Source organism: Heterodontus francisci, chromosome 30 (genome assembly GCF_036365525.1).
Source record: "Heterodontus francisci isolate sHetFra1 chromosome 30, sHetFra1.hap1, whole genome shotgun sequence".
NCBI lineage: Eukaryota > Metazoa > Chordata > Chondrichthyes > Heterodontiformes > Heterodontidae > Heterodontus > Heterodontus francisci.
The window spans coordinates 43,358,624-43,381,692 of NC_090400.1; the positions used below are offsets into that span (position 1 = coordinate 43,358,624).

The 23,069-nt window shown below is 45.8% G+C and overlaps 1 protein-coding gene and 1 pseudogene across 1 annotated transcript in view; both read right to left on the minus strand.

Moving 5' to 3' along the window:
- The window catches only part of ankrd13b (ankyrin repeat domain 13B), a 365,862-nt gene that overhangs the window by 134,262 nt on the left and 208,531 nt on the right, over positions 1-23,069 (minus strand). The gene's annotated exons all lie outside the window — the stretch shown is intronic.
- LOC137346892 (U2 spliceosomal RNA) lies at positions 17,789-17,897 on the minus strand (annotated as a pseudogene).

The window sequence follows — 23,069 nt, forward strand, 5'->3', positions numbered from 1 at the left end:
TAAGATTTGAATCCAGTTCGAAGGCTCAATGTTTGCAGAGGAGAAAAGACCAATGGGGTCACCAGAGACTGCCTTATTAATGGAAGTTCAGTCGAATCTGCTCGGTATAAGGGAGCGAAGAGAACGTTGGCTTTGAGAAGGACACTGGGGAGATCCAACCCATTGCAGCTGGGAGGCGTTTGGGACTTTTAATTGCAAGGATACCTTTTCGATGATTCGATGAGAACACTGTGTAACTATAAATGTGGGGTGGGGTTTTCAAGTGTGTTAATAAGTTAATGGGAGATACCTTTCTCTGTAATTTTAGTGTATTAGCTACCTATTAAGTACCATTTAGTTAATGTTGATTTGTAGATTAATTGTTATAGTAAAACTCTTAAAATGTGAAATTTTGTCGTGTAATTCTTTAATCAGTCTGGGAAGGTCCACTCTCTTGTTTTAAAGTTAGCGGTCTCTACTGAGGTCATAACACTATAGTGTGGTGTTGGTATGTTAATCACCGTCTGACATAGATCTAACATACGCAGAAAGCACAAACACATTTTAAAAGCTGCAACAGGATGATGTTGAGCCATATCGATTCTTTCCATAGTTTCTGTCAGTATAGATCTCAGATCTCAGCCAGGCTGTTGGAGGAGTGCAGAGAAAACATATATTTTCCAAGATAGTGAGGGAAAAGCTTTAATGTCCAAATAATTGGTTCACATCCTTGAGCATTCAATCCGCTGAGGTCCATGCAGTAGGAGGCAAACAGAGTGCATCCCATTGTGGGAGTGAAAAATAGGGAGTGAGTCAGAACTGGGCTCTCTTGTGCACATTGTGTGATTGTCTTAAAAAACCACATTTGTGGAGGTCATCGCTTACTCGCTCTTCCCTGTAGTTGGTCAACAGGCTGGGAAGATCTGAACAAGGGAAGGGAAGTTTTAAAAAAAATGATAAAGTATGTACCTTTCCCCAAAAACAGAACTGAGGCCTAGGACAAGACATTTGCTCAACAAATAAAAATGTAAGAGCTTACAAATGAGGAACTAGGAGGGGATGATTTCCTTGGCATTGTGCGAACAAAAGTGTAAATATAGTGGCAAGATACACTCCAATCACTATTTTAATGAGGGCAATGCTGTTGATGTGGTGTACATGGATTTCCAAAAGGCATTTGATACAGTGCCACACAACAGACTTGTGAGCAAAGTTATAGCTCACGGAATAAAAGGGACAATAGCAACATGGATACGAAACTGGCTGAGTGACAGGAAACCAAGAGTAGTGGTTAACAGATGTTTTTCAGGCTGGAGGAAGGTTTGTAGTGGAGTTCCCTAGGGGTCAGTGTTGGGACCCTTGTTTTTCCTGATATATATTAATGACCTAGACCTAGGGCACGATTTCAAAATTTGCGGACCATACAAAACTTGGAAGCATTGTGAACTGTGAGGAGCATGGTATAGAACAACAAAAGGACCTAGACAAGTTGGTGGAATGGGCAGACAGGTGGCAGATGAAATTCAATGCAGAGAAATGTGAAGTGATTCATTTTGGTGGAAAGAACATGGAGAGACAATATAAAATAAAGGGTACAATTCTAAAGAGGGTGCAAGAACAGAGGGACCTAGGTGTGTATGTGCATAAGTCATTGAAGGTGGCAGGACAAGTTGAGAGAGCAGTCAATAAATCATACAGTATCCTGGACTTTATTAATAGGGGCATAGAATACAAGAGCAAGGAGGTTATGTTGAACTTGTATAAGACATTAGCTCAGCCTCAGCTGGAGTATTGTGTCCAGTTCTGGGCACCGCATTTAAGGAAAGATGTGAAGGCATTGGAGAGAATGCAGAAAGGATTCATGAGAATGGTTCCAGGGATGTGGAACTTCATTTATGAAGATAGATTGGAGAAGTTGGGACTGATTTCCTTGGAGAAGAGAAGGCTGAGAGGAAATTTGAAAGAGGTATTCAAAATCATGAGGGATATGGACAAAGCAGAAAGGGAGAAACTGTTCCCACTCATGAAAGAGGGCACAGATTTAAGGTAATTGGCAAAAGAAGCAATGGCAACATGCAGAAAAACTTTTCACACAGAGAGTGATTAGGATCTGGAATGCACTGCCAGAGAGCATGGTGGAGGCAGGTTCAATCAAGGCATTCAAAAGGGTATTAGATAGTTACCTAGAAAGGAAGAATGTACAGGGTTATGGGGAGAAGATGGGTGAATGGCACTAGTGAATTGCTCACTCAGAGAGCCAGTGAGGAAACAATGGGCCAAATGGCCTCCTTCTGTGCTGTAACAATTCTGTGATTCTAAAAAATCATAAATTCATTCAAAAAAATGAAGTTACAATTTTGTATCAGTAACAATGAAAGGAGTTTTTTCTGGGAGGTAAACTAATGATGCTAGCTGCTCATTACACATACACTAGCCTACAGACTTTCTACGGGATATCGCACGGACGCCTACTGCAAATTAGAGGGACACAATGGTGTGGCACCCTCTACAGGGGATCTGAGACCTGCGTGAACAATAATTGTGTATCTCCTTTACCAATCAGATTAAAGAGTTGTTAATGAGCAGCACAGAGTCTGAACCAGGTAGAGTTAGTTAGAATAGTGAATTCGATGTCAAATTATGTACAGAAAGTGAAACAAAGCGAAGGCAAGAAAGTTTGCACTAAGAGAGAGAGGCAAAAGTGACAGAAAGTTTAAAAAATGCATTTTCTTTAGTTTTTAAAAACTCCATCAAAATAATTAAAATCTGAAGGAATGAGACACCATATTTGTAGAAGTTAATTTTCAGTGCCAGAGAGTTTGTTTGTTAGTAATTAAGACTTACTATGCTGTTAAAAGGGTGCTTGCACTGGAATGGACAAGCCCTAACTTTTTCTGGTGAGTTTAGTTCTTATCTCTGATATATCAACATCCCGCTGTTCCATGTGTTTGAATGCTGAGAATCTCAGTGAGATTCCATTATCGTGCAGCTTTTGGAGGAGCAGGGAATCTTGGGTAACAACTTCCTGATTTCTGCATTTAACTGTACATGTGTGGTTGCTGAAAGCTGCTGCCTCATTCCCACATAAATAACGTTGAGCATGTTAGTCTCACCATTATTTCTAACCTCAAAATCTGGCCCAATGCGTTTGCTAAACACCCAGGGGAAATCTTCCTCCTACATTTTTAACACTGCTTAATAAAATTCAATAAGCAAGTGAATTCATTGTTATAACACACAGCAGCACAAAACAACATAACATTGAAAATTGATCTTCTCATTCATTTGGCTGGGATTAACACTGAAACTTACACAATGAAAAAAAAATGATTTTAAATAAGATGTTGGGAACGCTCTGAGAGCAAAATTCTGCAAGAGAAAAAGGATGGACATTAATGGCTATGAAATAAACTGTAAATCTTTGTAGTATTAATGTATATGTGCAGCACCTCCATGACCTAACATCTCTTGAAGCTTATACTGGAGCATTGAATGATCAGACTCAATCTGCTGAATGCATTTTTTTTAAAGTAACTATAATGCTCATTCTTAATAGTACATCAGTTTTCTCTGAATGAGAAATATGTCTGCCAAAGCAATAAAGAGCTTTGGAATTGATTTTTTTAAAGATTTAAATGAAGTCATTCTTATTTGTCAATTGGGGAAAACCAATCTCAGCCTAATCTTCATACAGCTATTGCTTGCAGGTGTCCCTGTTTCAATTATTGTCAGGCCCTGTACCACAGCACTGATTCTTGCCAACACCACTGAGTTTCTGACCTCGGTCACATCAGTGAAGAGAGGCAAAGTGATGATCCTGGCTAACTGTTCACACTGGTATTTATGGATGGCTAATGGCACATCACTCATTTCCATCCATTATTATTGAAGGCTACAGGGAGACCAATGCGAGAAAAGCAGAGGTAGTTAAGGTTGGAAAAAAATATTAGGAGAGATTGTCCAGCTTGGAAAACTGTACACCCCAAAATTGTCAATTTTAAAATGTGTAGATAGAAAATCAGGGGCTTGGGGCAGGCAGCAGATTAGGAAAATCTCCCTTCGTATTAGCTTGTGGACTCAATCCAAAAGCTCCACAAGACAACAGTTACTGCATTCCATCTTGATAACAGGAACGCTAAGCGCACCCTAAAGGTGACCTTCTGCGACAATACTGAGCGACATGACCACATTCCCACCTATCTCAGAGTGAAGCTGGACTGTATGCTAACCTTCCGCAACCACCTTGAAGAAAGTAGTCACCGAGTTGAAAACAAACGTCAACCTGGTCCAGAAACCGGCAAGCACAAGCAGGGGAGCATCAGCATCCGTGCTTTGGACGTCAGCGACGGCACTTCTGCATTCTGTAGCTGGTTATTGTGCACCGGTATGGACTAGAAGTAGCCACACTCGAATTGTTAATGTCCAACTAAGCACTGCAATGTGGTGTATCACTGGAACCCTCAAGTCAACCCCAACACCCTGGCTGCCTGAGCTGACACACATTGCTCCCCCACCCCTTTGCAACAATTCCACAACCCTCTGGGAAGTACAGCAAATCAAGGAAAATGAGTGTCTTCTCATCCACCAAGACTTCAACAGCGCCCCTCAACACCCTTTGAAGAGCAAGGCGTTTTGGACCTAAGCACTTAATCTTCGACAATGCAATTTCAACCATGATGAAGCTTGGAAAATTGAATGGAGTTCACGAGAAGTTACAAACAAACCCCCCGTGAAAGACACGCCTCAGAAAATCTCTGGCTTCGATCCTCAAAGTTTATGGGCAACCCTAAACCACATCTGCACAAACACCAACAGATGCGGATACTTGATTCACAAATGGAGAGCTAAAAATTCTCCAGTGTGTGTGACAGTTGTCGCCCAGAACAGGCCATGGAACACATAACAACTCAATGCCCGATTCACAAATACAAAAGAGACATCACAGTGATATATTCTACTGCTGCTGTCGTAATTATCTGGCTTAACCACCTGAAAGTTATAGTTGTTCCTGTATGCCAACCATAAGAAAGAAGTTCTTTGTGGAAAAACATTTCTAAATTCTCGATCCTGTCTAACTGAAACTGAGCTGGAAATATTGCCGCAGTGCTCTGATTTCTGTGGCACTGCGATGCTGCACACAGCCTTTGCATGAAGGGGATCACTATATCTACATCATTCAAAGCATCACAGGGGATAAAATGCTTCTGTAAAGCTTGCTGTTTAATAGCAATGGGCAAACCCCCCTCCCATCAAAGTTAGGCTCCTGTGGGACTTATATGAACATTGGAAAGGATGCTTCAGATTCCGGATTAACCAAGAGCATTTCATCACACAGTTTAGAAGCACTAAAAATGACACTTACTAACACAGTCATTTACATTTTTGTTGAAATTGTTTGAAATTCATTCAGCTAGATGGACCACAACACAAGGTGAAGACGCAGGGCTCTTTGTTACTGAGATCCTTGCTGCTTTTTGTTGGGACACAACCCTTCTTCTAAAAGAAAACTGCAGGGTAAAAATTGATCCTTGTTGCACACATTTGCCAGGTGTAAAAGGGGGCAGAAAGTACCAATTTCACGGGCCTATATCCTGTTCCCGAAGCACATCTGAAATACCTCTAACCCCATATTGGGTTGGGCGATTTTTCAGGTGACCTTAGTGGCGACTTAAAACAGGCATCAAGCACCTTGCTAATGTTAACTGCTGTGTGTTCCAACATTTTCTGTTTTGATGTTGATTTCAAGCTCTCACATATTTTTGTCTGTGAGATGAAGGCATCAATTTTGCATCAAAATAAAAGGAAAATTTCCATCCTGCAGAGAATACTGTAAATTATGCCATTTACTGCAATCCTGTATATTTCTAAAATTTACATAACAATATCTAACAGTAAAATTCCCTTGGATACCATTTAGCTGTAAAGAATTCAACAAATAGGAATTCACTGGCTGTTTGATACAGAAATAACCTGTCACCACAACACAATACAGAAAAATGGCCATATTAACATTTATGCTTCTGACCCAGGTATGCCTATTGCTGAGTTAATTAGTATTCTATTTGATGATGTACACTAACACGGCTGCATACAGTGACACCATTATTCAAGGCCAGAATGGATGATTGGGTAATTCCCCTGTCGATTATGCCTGGAAATTGCACTGCTGTAAGAGACAGGGATTGATTTTATGCACATAGAATCATAGATATTTACAACACAGAAGGAGGCCATTTAGCCCACTGTGTCTGCTTCAGCCAACAAAGAGCTATCCAGCCTAATCCCACTTCCTAGTTTAGGTCATAGCTTTGTAGGTTACAGCACTTCTATTACTCTTTAAATGCAATGAGGCTTTCTGCCATTCAGGAAGTCGATTCCAGATTCCCACCAGCTCTGAGTGAAAAACTTTCTCCTCAACTCAAATAAAAGCAAAATACTGCCAAATGCTGGAAATCTGAAATAAAAACAGAAAGTGCTGGAAATACTCAGCAGGTCAGGTAGCAAATGTGGAGAGAGAAGCAGAGTTAACAGACCTGAAACGTTAACTCTATTTCTCTCTCCACAGATGCTGCTTGACCTGCTGACTATTTACAGCACTTTCAGTTTTCATTTCCCCTCAACTCCCTCTAATCCTTCCACCAATTAATTTAAATCTATGCCCCCTCGTTATTAATTTCCCTGCTAAGGGAAATAGGTCCTTCCTATCCATTCTCTCAGGCCCCTCATAATTTTATACACATCAATTAAATCTCCCCTCATTCTCCCTGTTTCAAAAACAACCCCAGCCAATCTAATTTTTCCTCATAGCTAAAATCCTCCTGTCCTGGAAACATCCTCATGAATCTCCTCTATACCCTCTCTAGTGCGATCACATCTTTCTTGTAATAATTTATATTGTGTAACTATCCTCCACTCACTGCATTTTGCTGCAGAAATAATCATGCTTTTATCGGGAGACTTTGCTGTAGTCTCAGATATGAGTTCTGTTTACTGTTTTTAAATAGATTCTGTAGACTGTTGTCTGCAGTGTGCTATTTAAATAGAGTCTATTGGCTGAGTTTACTGTTTCCTAGTGGTGATGAAGTTGAGACAATGATGCTTCAACTTGGTGTACTAGTTGCACTTGGGAGTTGGTTGCTGCTGTTTGCACCATATACCTCATTTAGTTACGTCTCTGACACGTCTGTGCTCTAATTAAGTCCCAGCATGAGATATGCCTGCCTCTGGGATATTTTTCATGTAGGCCCAATTCAAAATTAGTACGTTGAAAATCTCAACAGACTGACCACCATCTGCATTCCAGTATAGATAATTAAAACATTTTGAATGTTAAGTATATGGATATATACATTCCCAGCGTCTGATATACACATCCATGCACTCACAAATTCAACATTCAACAAGCACACTTACAGTGTCTGTTGCTTGAATGCATAAAGTGTTTACAGTTAAAATATACTTATGAAGGAGTCCTACAGTATGCCAGAAAAAAAAGGGTTAGATGAACTCAGATGGGAGGAGGCTCATGTGGAGCATAAACGCAGGTATAGACTGGTTGGGTTGAATGGCCTGTCTCTGTGCTGTAAATTCAGTATAAAAATAGTCCAACCCCACTCAATGTGATGTCATGTATTTGAACAGGAAACCTTCATTAAATCACTGGGACTGCATGAGAATATTTCAATCTTGCTAATTTCATGAAGGGTGATTCCTTTTGTCAAACTGACATTTCTATTTAGTTGTCACATAAGTGATCTACACTCCATACCTGCACTTTAAAGGTGTGATTCTACAATTGTACAGTCCCCACAGGGAGTGTGAGTTGGCAACAGAGCTACATCCCGAATGAGGTGTATGGTGCAAACAGCAGCAACCACCTCTCAGTGCAACTAGTACACCATGTTGAAACATCCCGAATCTCTGACCCATGCTCTCTGTGAGCACGACTTCCCACTGGAAGAGTGGACTCACTCCTTAAATCTGTTGATGTCCTGAGTGGTCAGTGGTAGCCCATACACTTCAAGAAAGTTCCAGGCTTGAACACCAACCTCTACTAAATTAGTTGTTATCAAATTGGCCAGCAGAGAGAGCACCACAATTGGCCTCACGACCAATGACCTGAGTGGGGAATGTTAAGCAGCACTGATGCACCTAATTGCTAACTAGTGGCTCCTGTTGTGTGTGTGTGTGGACATTGGGGAGGACAGGTTAAGGATTGGCTGTTATGCCAGCACCGCCTGTCCAGGCTCACACATGAAGAATTGACACTGGGCTAGTTTCTAGAAGGTTACAGGGGTCTATTGAACCACAGCTCTGCATCAGACAGGAAAGAAAGGGAAACATTATTTTACTGTTGAAGGGCATCAATGTTAGCAGCAAAATTAAATAAGTTTATAGGGAAAGTGAAGAAATAGCCTATATGCTCATTAATATAATGTATAATCATACCAAATGTAACAGAAAATAATTATAGCATCTTTTTAATAAGACATACCAGTGGTTTGGATTAGAAAATCAAATGTACCATTAATGCTCAATTTGTAATGTGGTGCATAAGGCCTGATATCTAAAGGAGAACAGAAGGCAATAGTGTCATGGGCTTTAGGTATCTAGAATGACTTTGACTCATGAGCTGTGTTGACAGTTGCTGTGAATTCAGATTTATTGCAGACTCTCAGCCGTTTGAATTCAGTTTTTCTGGCTGGCTTGCGTGAAGCTTAGGCAACCAGAACAATTCTCTCAGTGCTTGAGGATCTGAAACCACCTTGTCATAACTGCTTTGCATTAGTGGAGAAAATTGCCCCTGTACTGCCACATAAACAATACATGTTTATGTACGTTAGCATAGTGGTCATGCCACTGAGCTAATAATATTGGGGCCTGGGCTAATGATCCAGAGAACATAGGTTCAAATCCCACCATGGCAAATTGAGAGTTTGAATTCAATTTAAAGATTTGAAAATAAAAAGTTGGTATCAGTAAAAGTGAAGCTGTTGGATTATTGTAAAAAGCTCTGCCGGAATTTTACGTTGGGCCAGAGGCCCTGCCCACCAGCAGAAAAGTCGGTGGCGAGCCCGCCTGCACCGGGCCTGGAAGCCACAATATGATTTTACGCGGTCCAGGCTCTTAATTGGCCTCGGGCGGAACTTCCGCCGCTCTGAAGCAGGAAGTCCCGCCTCCAGGAGCTGCTGAGCCCTTCAGTGCCTGCAGCACCACAGGGAGCGGTGGCCACTTCTGGGACTGCACCCAGCCAGGACTGGCAACATGGACGAGGCCCTGAAATACAGGTAAGTGGGGCCTCACTGGAGACAATTGGCTGATTCCTGGCGAAACTTACGGGGAGGGCCGTCGCTCAAGAGGAGGAGTTAAGGTGCTTCAGTGGGGATGGCTTGTGCCGCAGGGGAGACCCTCATCGGGCACAGGGTGCCGATCAGGAGGGCCCACCTCACAATCCACAAGGAGGCCGCCAGGTTTTACTGGGCGGTGTTCTAAGCTACTGAACCAGTTGCCCGCTGCTGGTAATATACCAGTGGAGGCTGGAGGAGGCCCTTATGTGGCAATTAACGGGTGGGCCTTTTGTCTCCTCCGCCACCAAACGTAAAATTGCAGTGGAGGCGGGAAGGCGATGGGAATGGCAACCCCGTCTCCCACTCAATTTTACGTCTGCCCCACCCCTCCCCCCTTTAGCCCGCTCCCGCAGGGGGGCATAAATTTCTGGCCCTCAAGTGGTTTATTAATGTTCTTTAGGGAGGGAAACCTGCCGCCCTTACCTGTCTTTTGGCCTATGTGTGACTCCAGTCCCACACCAACATGGTTGACTCTTAACTGCTCTTTGAAGTGACATAGAAAGCAACTCAGTTGTATCAAATTCATACAGCGGTTCACTTTCTCAGGACAACTAAGGATCAGCAGCACCCACATCCCAAGAACGAAAAAATATGTATTGAGGATGAAAAAAAAGCTAACCTGGGCCCTGTCATTGGCTGATTCCATCCCCATATACTAACCTTCCCTTTCCCCTCATCACATGATGCAATGTGTCCACTTGGCTGTGTGTGGAACTGGCAGAAACCGGCTGAAACCAGTTAAAGAGACTTTCCAGCAAGGCAAACAGAAGAAAAAAGGAGCTGTTTTATTCTCTCTCAGCAGAAATTCTATGATGACCTACAAGCCAAGTTAATTCCCTGAGTAAAGAAGAAAGGCCTTCTTTTCCAACACACCGTTTGATTTGCTGTGCTCATCATTCAAAGAACTGTTTAATTGCTTGTTGCAGCTGAATAGTTGAATGCCTATATTCTGAAGGACCATTTTTCATCAAATCCGCATCCATCGGGAACATAACCTACAAAGACTTTCTTACTTTATTTATTCTTAAGAGACAGATAATTTAAAAAAAAAACTCCACTTTTAAAACCGATTAACTGTTAGTTTTTGGATGTATCTGTGAGAATGGGGGAGTTAGATTAAAATAAGAAGTTATAAGGTCTTTAGACATAGGTTTATCTTAATAGTGTTTAAGATTTAGTTTTTTTTAATGGTTAATTTGTTGTTGTCTAAAGATACCTGGTTTGGTCTGTTTCATTCTCGGGTTACTCGACTGTTTAATTTGGCTGTTTATCTGATTGGGTGTGAAAACTTTAATAATATGCTGCGACCTGTGGAGTGACGGGACTGAATTGACTGTGCATTGCTCCCGCTGTGGTCGTAACAAGTTGAATTATGAGACCGAGTTACCAAGTGAAGTGCATGCATTTGGGTGAAACTGTGTTATTTACTCTCTGGGCTGGCTTCCTGAACCAGGGAGAAAACAAAATGGTTGCCATTATCTCAATGCCTCCCAGCCTTCTTAAACAGAGGAACAGAAGCAAATACAGAAGCAGGCCACTAGATCATTTCTTTCCACAGACCATGTACAATTTGCCCTATCTTGGATTCTCTCCTATCTCCACAAACTCTTGAGTCAGATCAATGGCAAAACATCTAAAGGAGATGCTTAAACTAATGGATTGAAGATCATTTCTTTCTATCAGCTGTTAGGGTCCTAGTCGAAAAAGGTTTGACCAATTGCAGCACAGTTTCAAAGGGCGGGATTTCAATTCATCAGAGAGGGCAGGAATGAGGGCGTTTGGTCGCTTAAACCTGCCCCTTTGCTCGGCGTGCCAGTTTCCTGACATGAAACCGGCGCTGACTGAAGCCTGACCAGTGATGAGAAGCAGCATCTGTTGGAGCAGAGACAGAACACTGGACAGCAGGGGCGCAGAAGTGAGGAAGGAGGGACAGGAGTCTGCACCTAACACAATCTTCACCAGCACACTTCATCGCTCTACCAACCCTCACTTCCCATTCTCCTGCGTTTGGCCAACATGAAATGGTAACACACAAGTAAGCCTTGGTGCAACAACTTTCCCAGTGCTTTATTGCTTAACAGTGAACTATTATTTACATCAGAAACTGCCAAGTGACCCAAAAAGTGGCATTGCCGACACGGTGGCTACCACTGACGGCCACTCCTACAAGGTGCTCCCCCTGTGTCTGAGGACGAGGTGGAGGCAAGCTGCTCATGTGCCTTTTGGGGAATGAGATGCCCATGGTGTTTGTCCTCTTTGTGGAGGTGCTGGGGGGGCAATACCTCTCTCCCTTTCCACTTGCAGCTTCTCATTCACAGATGATATTGCACTCTGCACTCCAGCCTCCTGACCAGCAGTACTAGTGTTCCTTCCTATGCCTGTGGGTCAGCAAATCACCTGAGCACACACTTCTCCCATGGTCATGAGAATGCTATGCGTCCTCAGGATGCCTCGCTCTGGTGACTGCTGACCGAGAGGTGCAACATCTCAGTCTCTCTCTTGGCATTCACCTTGCCAGACCTAAGAAGATCATTGAAGCATTTCTGGCACTGCACCCACAGTTTCTCCTCACCACTCCTCTGCTGCTGACCTCCTGTGCCACCTCCAGCCATGCCGTCTGGTTGAGTCTCGCAGACCTTCTGTGGCCTCTGGCGGGGAAGAGAATGCCCCTGCACGCAGTCACTGCTTCCAGTAGTGCTTCCAATGAGTTGTCAGCAAAATGAGGGAGGGGGTAGGTGCTGCCCTGACATAAGGGCCCTATGCTTAGGTTGTGCTTCCATTTTTTGGATGAACAGCTGCTTCAGAAATGGCTGCCATCCGCCCTTTAAATCGGGCCCACTGCTGACTCAGTCCTGCCTCCTTCCCACTTCTGCCACTGCTAATTGGGCGGCGATTGCAACTCCAGGCCAATTAACTGATTTGCAAATTGTAATTGGGACGCGTGCACGTTTCCAAGTCGGCGTAGGTCAGGAGCTGGAAGTCATCATGATATCCGCGTACTGACCCGAGATTTGAAATCCCACCCCAATGGGACATTGGCCCGCAGCACCATGCTGCCTGTAATACAACAAAACCTGACAATAATCTCACTGAGGGAGACCATAATGATGCTTTATGAGCAAGTGGAAAAAGTCATGGTGACGCGATAGGTGATAGTGTTCTCATGTTGGGACTAAGACACCTTAACCAGAGCTTCAGGCCCCAGCTGGCAGGGCTAACCCTGGTCTGGGAGTTCTTGGTTTTTTTTTTTATTTCCAAAATATACTTTATTCATAAAAATCTGTAAAAATTACATTGCCAAACAGTTTCCAAACAGCACCAAAAAATACAAACATTGCAAGGGAGATCAGTTTCCTTCAATACTGTCATGAGTTTCTTCCCAACCCTTCTGTTTCACAATTGTCATGTCAATTACAGTTTTACATTTACAGCAATTCAGAATATTAACGATACAGTTCGAGGGGTTTCCCATGGATCCAGCCCCTCAGTCCAGCTTGGTGGGGGAACCTTACACTGTGGTCTTTCCCCATTGAGCCTTTGCTGCGGCTGCCCCAAGCTTTAGTGCGCCCCTCAGCACGTAGTCCTGGACCTTGGAATGTGCCAGTCTGCAACATTCGGCGGTGGACAACTCTTTGCGCTGGAAGACCAGCAAGTTTCGGGCAGACCAAAGGGCGTCTTTCACCGAATTGATAGCCCTCCAGCAGCAGTTGATGTTTGTCTCGGTGTGCGTCCCTGGGAACAGCCCGTAGAGCACAGACTCCTGTGTTACAGAGCTGCTTGGGATGAACCTTGACAAAAACCACTGCATCTCTTTCCACACCTGCTTTGCAAAGGCACATTCCAGGAGGAGGTGGGCGACCGTCTCTTCCCCACCACAGCCAACGCGGGGGCACTGTGCGGAGGGGGCGAGACTTCGGGTGTGCATGAAGGATCTGACGGGGAGGGCCCTTCTCACCACCAGCCAAGCTACGTCTTGGTGCTTGTTTGAAAGTTCTGGTGATGAGGCATTCCGCCAAATGACTTTGACGGTCTGCTCGGGGAACCATCCGACAGGATCCACCGTTTCCTTTTCCCGTAGGGCCTTGAGGACATTCCGTGCAGACCACTGCCTGATGGACCGGTGGTCAAAGGTGTTTTTCCGCAGAAACTGCTCCACGAAGGATAGGTGGTACGGCGCCGCCCAACTGCACGGTGCGTTCCGCGGCAATGTGACCAGGCCCATCCTTCGCAACACCGGGGACAGATAGAACCTCAGCACGTAGTGACACTTTGAGTTTGCGTACTGGGGATCGACACATAGCTTGATGCAGCCGCACACGAAGGTGGTCATCAGGATGAGGGCCACGTTGGGTACATTTTTCCCGCCCATGTCCAGAGATTTGAACATCGTGTCCCTCCGGACCCGGTCCATTTTAGATCCCCAGACGAAGCGGAAAATGGCTCGGGTGACTGCCACGGCGCAGGAGTGGGGTATGGGCCAGACCTGCGCCACGTAGAGCAACAACGTGAGCGCCTCGCACCTGATGACCAGGTTCTTACCCACAATGGAGAGAGATCGCTGCCCCCACATGCCCAACTTTTGTCGTACCCTGGCTACTCGCTCCTCCCAGGTTTTGGTGCACGCCCCGGCCCTCCGAACCATATCCCCAGCACCTTCAGGTAATCTGACCTGACGGTGAAGGGGACAAAGGATCGGTCAGCCCAGTTCCCAAAGAACATGGCCTCGCTCTTGCCGTGGTTAACTTTGGCTCCCGAGGCCAGTTCGAACTGGTCGCAGATGCTCATCAGTCTGCGCACGGACAGCGGATCCGAGCAGAAGACGGCGACGTCATCCATGTACAGGGAGGTTTTGACCTGAGTGCCTCCGCTGCCTGGGATTGTCACCCCTCTTATGCTCGCATCCTTCCTAATAGACTCAGCAAAGGGTTCAATACAGCAAACAAACAAGACCGGGGACAGAGGACAGCCCTGTCTGACTCCAGATTTGATCGGGAAACTTTCAGATTCCCACCCGTTGATTGACACTGCGCTACTGATGTTTGTGTAGAGCAGTTGGATCCAATTGCAGATTCCCTCCCCAAACCCCATTTTGGAAAGCACGTCCATCATGTAGGTGTGCGATATCCTGTCAAAAGCCTTCTCCTGGTCCAGGCTGATGAGGCAGGTGTCCACCCTCCTGTCCCGTACGTAGGCGATCGTATCCCTGAGTAGCGCGAGACTATCAGAGATCTTCCTGCCGGGTACAGTACAGGTCTGATCGGGGTGAATCACCAACTCCAGAGCAGACTTGACTCGACTGGCTATGACTTTGGACAGAATCTTGTAATCAACATTAAGCAGTGAGATGGGCCGCCAATTTCTGATTTCTACCCTCTCCCCCTTCTGCTTGTAAATGAGGGTGATGATGCCTTTTCTCATGGTCTCTGACATGCTGCCGGCCAGGAGCATACTCTCGTATACTTCCAGCAGGTCCGGGCCGACCCAGTCCCACAGGGCCGAGTACAACTCGACCGGTAAGCCGTCGCTCCCGGGTGTTTTACTCGTCTCGAAAGACTCGACGGCCTTTGTCAGCTCGTCCAGAGTTAGCGGCTTGTCCAGTCTCTCCCTCCTGCTGTCATCTAGGACCTCTGTGATAGATGACAGGAAGGACTGGGAGGCTCTGCTGTCTGTGGGCTTCGCGTCATACAGCCCAGCATAAAAGGATTTGCTGATCCTTAGTATGTCGGACTGCGAAGACGTTACCGAGCCATCTTCTTCCTTCAGGCTGCTGATAACAGAGCTCTCTCTGTGTACCTTTTGGAAGAAGTAACGCGAGCACGTCTCATCCTGCTCGATGGAGCGGACTCTGGACCGGAAGATGATCTTGGAGGCCTCCTTGGCAAAGAGCGAGGCCTGCTGGCTCTTCACCTCTTGGAGGTCCTCCTTGACCTCGACCCCCATTGACTGCAACCGGAGTAGATTTTGCATAATTTTCTGGAGTCGGGACAGTTCCCTCTGTCTCTCTCTCGCCTTCTGAACACCTTTGTGGATGAAGAACCTCTTGATGTTCTCCTTAATCGCTTCCCACCAGTGAACTGGAGACTCAAAGAGGGGTTTCACGGTCCTCCAACCATTGTAATCCCTTTTGAGTTCCTCAACGTTCTCTGGGGTCAGCAGTGTCGCATTGAGCTTCCACGTCCCTCTGCCAACCCGCTGGTCGTCCTGTAAGTGACAGTCGGCCAGTAAGAGGCAGTGGTCGGAGAAGAACACCGGCTTGACGTCGGTGGATCCGACCGTGACAGCACGGGACACAAACAGGAAGTCAATCCTGGAACGGGCAGACCCGTCCGATCTTGACCATGTGTATCTGCGCTGCGCTCCGTCTGCAGGTTTGCTGAAGACGTCGTGCAGTTTGGCATCCTTAACTGTTTCTATTAGGAATCTGGACGTAGCGTCCAGTTTGCTGTCGTCACTGCCGGATCGTCCAGCCGCATCGATGATGCAGTTGAAGTCACCGCCTAGGATGACCGGCCTGGACGTCGCCAGCAGCAGTGGGAGCTGCTGGAAGACGGTCAGCCGCTCGCTGCGTTGTACCGGGGCGTACACGTTGATCAACCGGAGCGGAGCGTTGTTGTACATCACGTCTGCTACGAGGAGGCGGCCGCCCACCACCTCCTTAACTTCGGAGATGGTGAAGTTACCTCCCCGCAGCAGAATACCCAGGCCGGAGGAACGGCAGTCATTACCCCCCGACCAGATCGATGGACCGTGGGACCACCATCGCGACCACTGCCTGTAGGTGCTGAGGTGTGGTATTCCACACTCCTGCAGAAACAGTAGGTCAGCTTTGACCTTGGCAAGGTAATCCAAGGTTGAAACACATCGCGTAGTCGATTTAATGCTACGCACATTAATGGAAGCAATTCTTACACCCATTTTTTACTAAAAATTAGTTGTTGCTTCCCATACCATTTGTCCTCGCTAGTCGCAGTCCTTCCCCTTCGGGATGTTCCTGCATACCCATCGTATGCGCAAGCAGTTTCACGTTGGTTGGGCTCAGAAACCCCTCCTGATTTTTCATGCAGGGTTTGTGCCGCTCGGGTGACATCGGGGGGGTCTTGTAGGCAGAGAGCATTGGGTTGTCCTCAGCTGCTTCCATCTGTTCCTCCTCGAAAACATCACAGCTCCCGGTCTCCCGGAGCTCAGGTGCGCCAGACGTGTCTTTGCTCCCGGTGTCGCAGAGCTGAGATGCGTTGGCCACGTCGTTACGTGTGGGGCATTGGGATTGGGGCACGCCGGGCCCATCACAGCTTCCAGTGCCCGGGGGCTGGGATGCCTTATCATCCATCTCGGAGTTCTGCCGCCTCTTTTGAAGGGGCTGTCGTTCCAGCATTTCCCCGTCCAGCGAAGAGGAGTTGTTGCAGTCTGATTCAGAAGAGAGCCTCCTCTTGCCACTGGTTTGGGTGGTGGCTTTGGGATGTTTTTTCTTTGTGGTTTTCCTCTGGACCACTTGCCACTGACCTGTTTGTCCATCTGCTGCCTCCTCCTCCATTGATTCTGTCTGTGGAGGAGGGGTTTCCGGGCACTGGGTAGGTGCTGGGTCGTTGGTTTCAGCCGCCTCCCCTTCCTTCTCAGGTTGAAGTTCCTCACTGCGGAGAAGGTTGCTGGTCTCCTTTCGAACAGCGGCCGCCTTCGTCGAACCTTCGCCCGGCCATTCCTTGGACCTTGCCGCCTGAGCATAGCTGAGACAACGTTTGGGGCAGGTCTTGTAGAGATGGCCTGCCGCACCGCACAAGTTGCAACACTTAGTCTGCTTACAGTCCTTGGTCTGATGGCCTTCCTCCTTGCAGTTCTTGCAAACAACCGTGCTGCAGTTGGCTGCCATGTGACCAGATTTGCCACAGGTGCGGCAAACTCTGGGCTGCCCAGCGTAGACCAAGAAGCCTCGACTTCCCCCGATAGCGAAGCTGGAGGGAGGGTGGATGATGGCTCCACTGGGATCTACCTTCAAGGTCACCTTGACCTGCCGCTTGCTGGTCCAGATCCCAAAGGGGTCCTTGACATCAGTGCTGCTGCCGGCCACCTCGACGTACCTGGCGAGAAAGGTGAGTACATCCACCACCGGAACATGGGGGTTGTAGAGGTGAATCGTCACCACCCGGTCCCGTTGTGACGGAAGCGTGAAGAGCGGCTCCGCTGTGAGGATCGACAGTGGCGCCCGGTCCCCTTTCTCCTTGAACGCCTTCAGGAACTTGATGCATCCCGCCACGTTCCGGAACGTCACGTCGAAGTATCCACTGCTGGGGAAATCCTGCAGGCAGAAGACGTCCGTCGCTTGAAATCCGCAGCAATCGAAGAGAATTTTCTTGATGAAGAAGGTGCGATCGACCGGTGCATCTCCTTCCTTGTCTTTCACGACCACCCGAACGGTGTTGCGCACTCCCTGGCCCGAAGCTCGAAAATTGGTTATAGCCATTTTACTCAAAGCTTCCCCAGGATCAAAAGGCAATGATCATGGTCTCTTCTCAATCAAATAAGCACTGATAAGAACAGATACTACACTTGATCTTAGCCAAAAGGCCGAGAAGCGATCTTGGTGCTGAGTGACAACAATGGAAAAAGTGTTCCATTCACCAGCACTGGCATCTTTAACTTGACAAGCATTCTACTCCTCACACACCTACACACTGCCGCTAGCCCTTTTGACCAAACTCCCAATAAATACTCATGCCTTGAAATTGTGTGTCCAAGGTGAGTGAGAACACATCGATGTACTTCAAGGCATTAGCAAATTTTCATTTTAGTTTTTATTTGGAAGGAAAAAATCTACTATGACCACAAGGGGGCATGGGTGAACATGTGCAGCTTACGTGGGTATTCACATGCTCAGAGATTCACAGATACAAAGAGAGAGTGAAATGCCGAGGTGGGAACTGAGCCCATACAACACTGTGATTATGTATTACTGAGGCAGCCATCTATTTATAATATATGAATCTGTCCAACTAGATTAGTAGAGCACTGTATGACAGTAACACTGCAAAACCAAGCTGTGAACTACCCATATTTTCTTGAATTTCATCAATCTTTCCACTGGAGTTGCAGGCTTTTGTAAAAAAACCTCTAGAAAAGATTTACTCAAAGGGTCATTTTTCATCTTCGCAGTCCCAGCAGGAGCCTTGCCTGCCAGGAGCATACACCAAATATTTGGGCCCAGCACTGCCCAGGACTTTTCAACCATTATCAGATTTTGGATGTGCAAGGCTCACCCCTTTAATATCAGGAATGCTATTTAATATTGTTCAGTCGCATAATTGGAAATTTTATTGCCTCTTCGACACACACCTATTATCACGCTTAAAGACACTATGTTGGCACAATGCATTGCTACTGCATTACCATGGTCCACAGATTGGTAAGGTAGAGGTCTCCATGGTTCAGCACAGGGTGAGGTCAATGTGAAATTCAGAGCATGAGGTTGCTGCTTTCACACCTGGGCAGCCATTACTGAATGCCTCAAGGCTGTCCTTGAGGAAAAACCTCGGAATAGGATTCTTGCCTGACCTTCAGGCCTGTGGAAAACTGAATAACAAAGGGAAACTTAAAGAGAAGTAACTATATAGGTTTTGCCAGAACAATTTTTAAAACACTTAAAATACTACCTGGAACCAAATGACTGCAGAATAAACTGTGTTTCACATTGGCTATAAGGCCCAGGCCTTTCTCTTATAAAGTAAATCTCCAAGTCCATATGCCTGCAGACTTGTGTGAAACAGGTCTTTCACGGTCACAAAGGAACGTTTATAAACTCACAGGTATTGATGAGATATTCACTGTTTGATATTATCCCTGTGTTTCTCTTTGTTTATTTGTCTCAGTTGGGTCTGTTCCCAGCCCTTTTCAACTCAGCGGACGATGAGGGACATCTCCATGACAACCAATAGTGCTGTTCCTTGATAGACAAAGAAATCAGTTAACGGTGCTGTGGATTAGGTTGATTTATCCTCTTCTCTTTCCCCTCATAACCCAGCATCTTCATCTCACCATAATCATAATCGGCTACTTCATCAATAAGGTTGACCAAGAGGTGCCAGAATCCTGCAACTTGTGGCAGGTATAGCTGAGTAATAATAGAATCCATGTTTGACATGGAGGCATATACTGTGGTATCTCCCATTTGATGCTGATGTTTTCATATAATTCCATTCATAAAAAGCTTAAGTGTTCAATATCTTCCAATGATTTTGAAAATCCTGTGAGGGAATTCCATTCCCTATTATGATCCCATTCCTAGATGCAGGTAAACAATAGTTTCTTGCTCTGCTCGAACAAAGTGCTTCAGCTCCAGCCTCAGAATAGCATGCCATACCACACCAGTGTGACATTTTCCTCTTTCTCATACAGTATATCCTGTTGCTGCTGTTGCAGAAATTATCAAATTAGTGCTGAATTGGAGTTTGTTTGGCACTGTCCGCATTCAGACCATACAAACTAATTTCATGCAGGATCCTTACAGCCAGCAGTCAGTGGAGCTTTTCACCCTGTCTGTCTGGTTGGATTTAAACCCAGAAGTTAAAGGCTAGCCTCAAAAACTCCTGCCTGCCCAGTCCCCTTGATTGGTTTCAGATGATGTGTGACCTGTTTCATGGATTTGAAGTAACACTGACAAACTAATCCAATCTTGGATTGTTATTGGGTTAGGGCCATCCTTGGTGCTTTAAGAATAACATTTTTAAAAATGTATCACACCAAATGGTACAAGAAAATATTTCAACTCATAACTTCAGGAAACCTACCGGTACCAATTTATTTGTCTCTTACTGCGATATTTTTTCTGTTCTGTTTCTCCTGAAGGCACCTACTCAATGCAATGGCCTGAGTATAATGATGAGGCGCTTACCATTATTAAGGCATAAATCGGACAGCATCAGTGGCTAAAAAGGTTAAAATTGGAGGAGGAACAAGAAGAAGCTTGTGCTTTTAATACAGTTCATTGCTCATCTGTAGCACTTCAAATCCTGGAGTAAATCAAACAGATTTTTCATGCTTTATTGGCCTCCTCAATTAATCCCTGTAGATTCTGGCAGCCTTCAGCATATATCATGGAAGTCCAATGATAGCTGTGTTTACCTGTACTGTCTTGACAAGGCTACATAACATTAGATTACAAAGCAAGTCACTGAGTCCCACCACCTACACCAGCATACAGGCCCCAAAGTTTTGCATTAGCAGTTCAGTCGAATTTTCTTATCACAATGACGGTATAATACTCATGAGCTGCTCATGTATTATAAAAGAGATTCTGTTAGACCTTATCTTTCAATGATGAGCAGATTATGCTCTCTCTGTCAATCACAGGCCTGCAGGGAGCTTTAAGAATATGAGCTGTGTGATGGTAAGATGGAGATTCATATGAGAGGAGCTTGTTAGTGAATGCCCCTGGACTTGGAACCCGCTGCCAGGGTCAAATGGGGGTCAGAAGCCTGCACTGTGTGGGGAACAGTCACCCGGCTTTGATTTTCCCCAAATTGGCCAATTAATGGCTGGAAGACAGGCTTTCAGTTCAATTAACGAAGCTGGAGGACCAATAGAGCTACATAAGAAAAAACCTTTTTACACAAGTAGTTCGGATCTGGAATGCACTGCCTGAGATGTGTGGTGGAGGCAGATTCGATCGAGGCCTTCAAAAGAGAACTGAACAATTATCTGAAAAGAAAAAATCTGCAGGGCTATATGAACAAGGCAGGGAAGTGGGATTAGGTGAGTTGCTCTTGCAGAGAGCCGGCATGGACACGATGGGCCGAATGGCCTCCTTCTGTGCTGTAACCATTCTATGATGCGATGATTTTAGTAGGAGGCCCTCCAGCACTGAAGAAACAGCAGGCTGGCTTTTCAGGTAAACGAGAGAGACAGGGCTCTCCAAAATGGAGGCACCCTCACTCCACCTTTTTCAACTTTAACTTTAGAAAATGGCCTCCGCAGCTGGGCCATCATTGCAGATGAAGCCAGGCAGGCAAGGAGAGCCTCTAGGCCTGCCTGGAGCACTGCCGTCGCCACCCCACGCTGCCTCCTCAACAAAAATAGTGGCAACTACATGGGATGGTGCGGCAGAGCTGTTTATGAAGTTAGAAGGACAGCCTTCCAGATGAAGAAGAAAGTCCCACAAGAAGTCTGCCAATGTCCATCAGTTGTCCACGTCTTTGTTTGTAGTGCTCTGCAGGGTCATGCCTTAAAAGCATGTACATTTTTATTTCATCAGCTGTATGCTTTTCTGGACTGCTATTTTGTCTTTACAATCCCTTTTTCCTGGTGCGGTGGGGCAGGGGGGGGGGGGGTGTGGTTGGGAGGGTGGTGGTGGTGGGAAGGCCCATTAGAGACTCCCTCACTACTCTTTTGCCAATGGCAAACCAATCCAAAAGTGGTTTTGCAGGAGATAGTGCTCTTTGAAGGGAAGTAGGATTTGAATTCATTTTTTTAATTCTTTCATGGGATTTGGGCATTGCTGGCTAGGCCAGCATTTATTGCCCTTCCCTAATTGCCCTTGAGAAGGTGGTGGTCAGCCACTTTCTTAAACCGCTGCAGTCCTTGGGTGTAGGTAAACCCACAGTGATGTTAGGAAGGACATTTCAGGATTTTGATCCAGCAACAGTGAAGGAACAGTGATATAGTTCCAATGGTGTGTGGCTTGGAGGGGAACTTGCAGGTGGTGGTGTTCCCGTGTGTCTGCTGCCCATGTCCTTCGAGATGGCAGAGGTATGTTTGGAAGGTGCTGTCTAAGGAGGCTTGGCGAGTTGCTGCAGTGCATCATGTGTATGGTACACTGCGCCGGTGGTGGAGGGAGTGAATGTTGAAGGTGGTGGATTGGATGCCAGTCAAGCGAGCTGCTTTGTCCTGGATGGTGTCGAGCTTCTTGAGTGTTGTTGGAGCTGCACCCATCCAGGCAAGTGGAGAGTATTCCATCACAGAGATGACTTGCGCCTTGTAGATGGTGGACAGGCTTTAGGGAGTCGGGAATGCTGTCAGTTCTACATGCCGTGCCTCATGTTCTGGTTCACTTTTTGCGGCTGGTCCATTTTCCCTTCATCCTTCATCTAAAGAAGAACAGAATCCCTAAATGAATGCCCATGGTGTGGGCCAAGTTTTCTTGGTCAGGTAAAATGGCTTGGTGTTTTCGGGTGGAGAAGTCAGATTCCCAAATATATGTCTTCAAATGACTGTTCCATTCCAAAAGGACACAGAAATTGGGAGACTCTCACTGTTAATTGTGTTTAATTGTATGCAAGTGGTGGGCATTAATTGGAGTTTCACTTGAGCACATATAAAGAAACACTTATTGAAACTGTGGGGTGGTTGAGTTAAGAGGTGTATGCTTGCAATGTTTCACTCTGTAAATAAATGTCAGATGGAATAAAGACTGGCTCCAGTACTATCCTTCACCAACTGACTTTCCCCATTATAAAACGCACAAGCCAAAAATAGTCCCAAAAATAAATAATCAGGCACAACAAAGAACAAGCAACAAGCTCAGCAAAATTAGACACCAAGATATGGCCCCCCTCATGGATTCTGCCCATTGCAGAGGTCTCCTGCAAAGGTTATGGCAGGATTTCACTGGAATGTTTGTGAATGTTGAGGACTTTGAGTTAATTTTTCAGTGATTGTGTGATCTGCTGCTGATGCTCGTAGACCCACTCTCTGCTGCTACATTGCTTTGGCAGACCAGAATGGGTCAAAGTAGAATAATTCCTGGAGAAGCCTGGACTC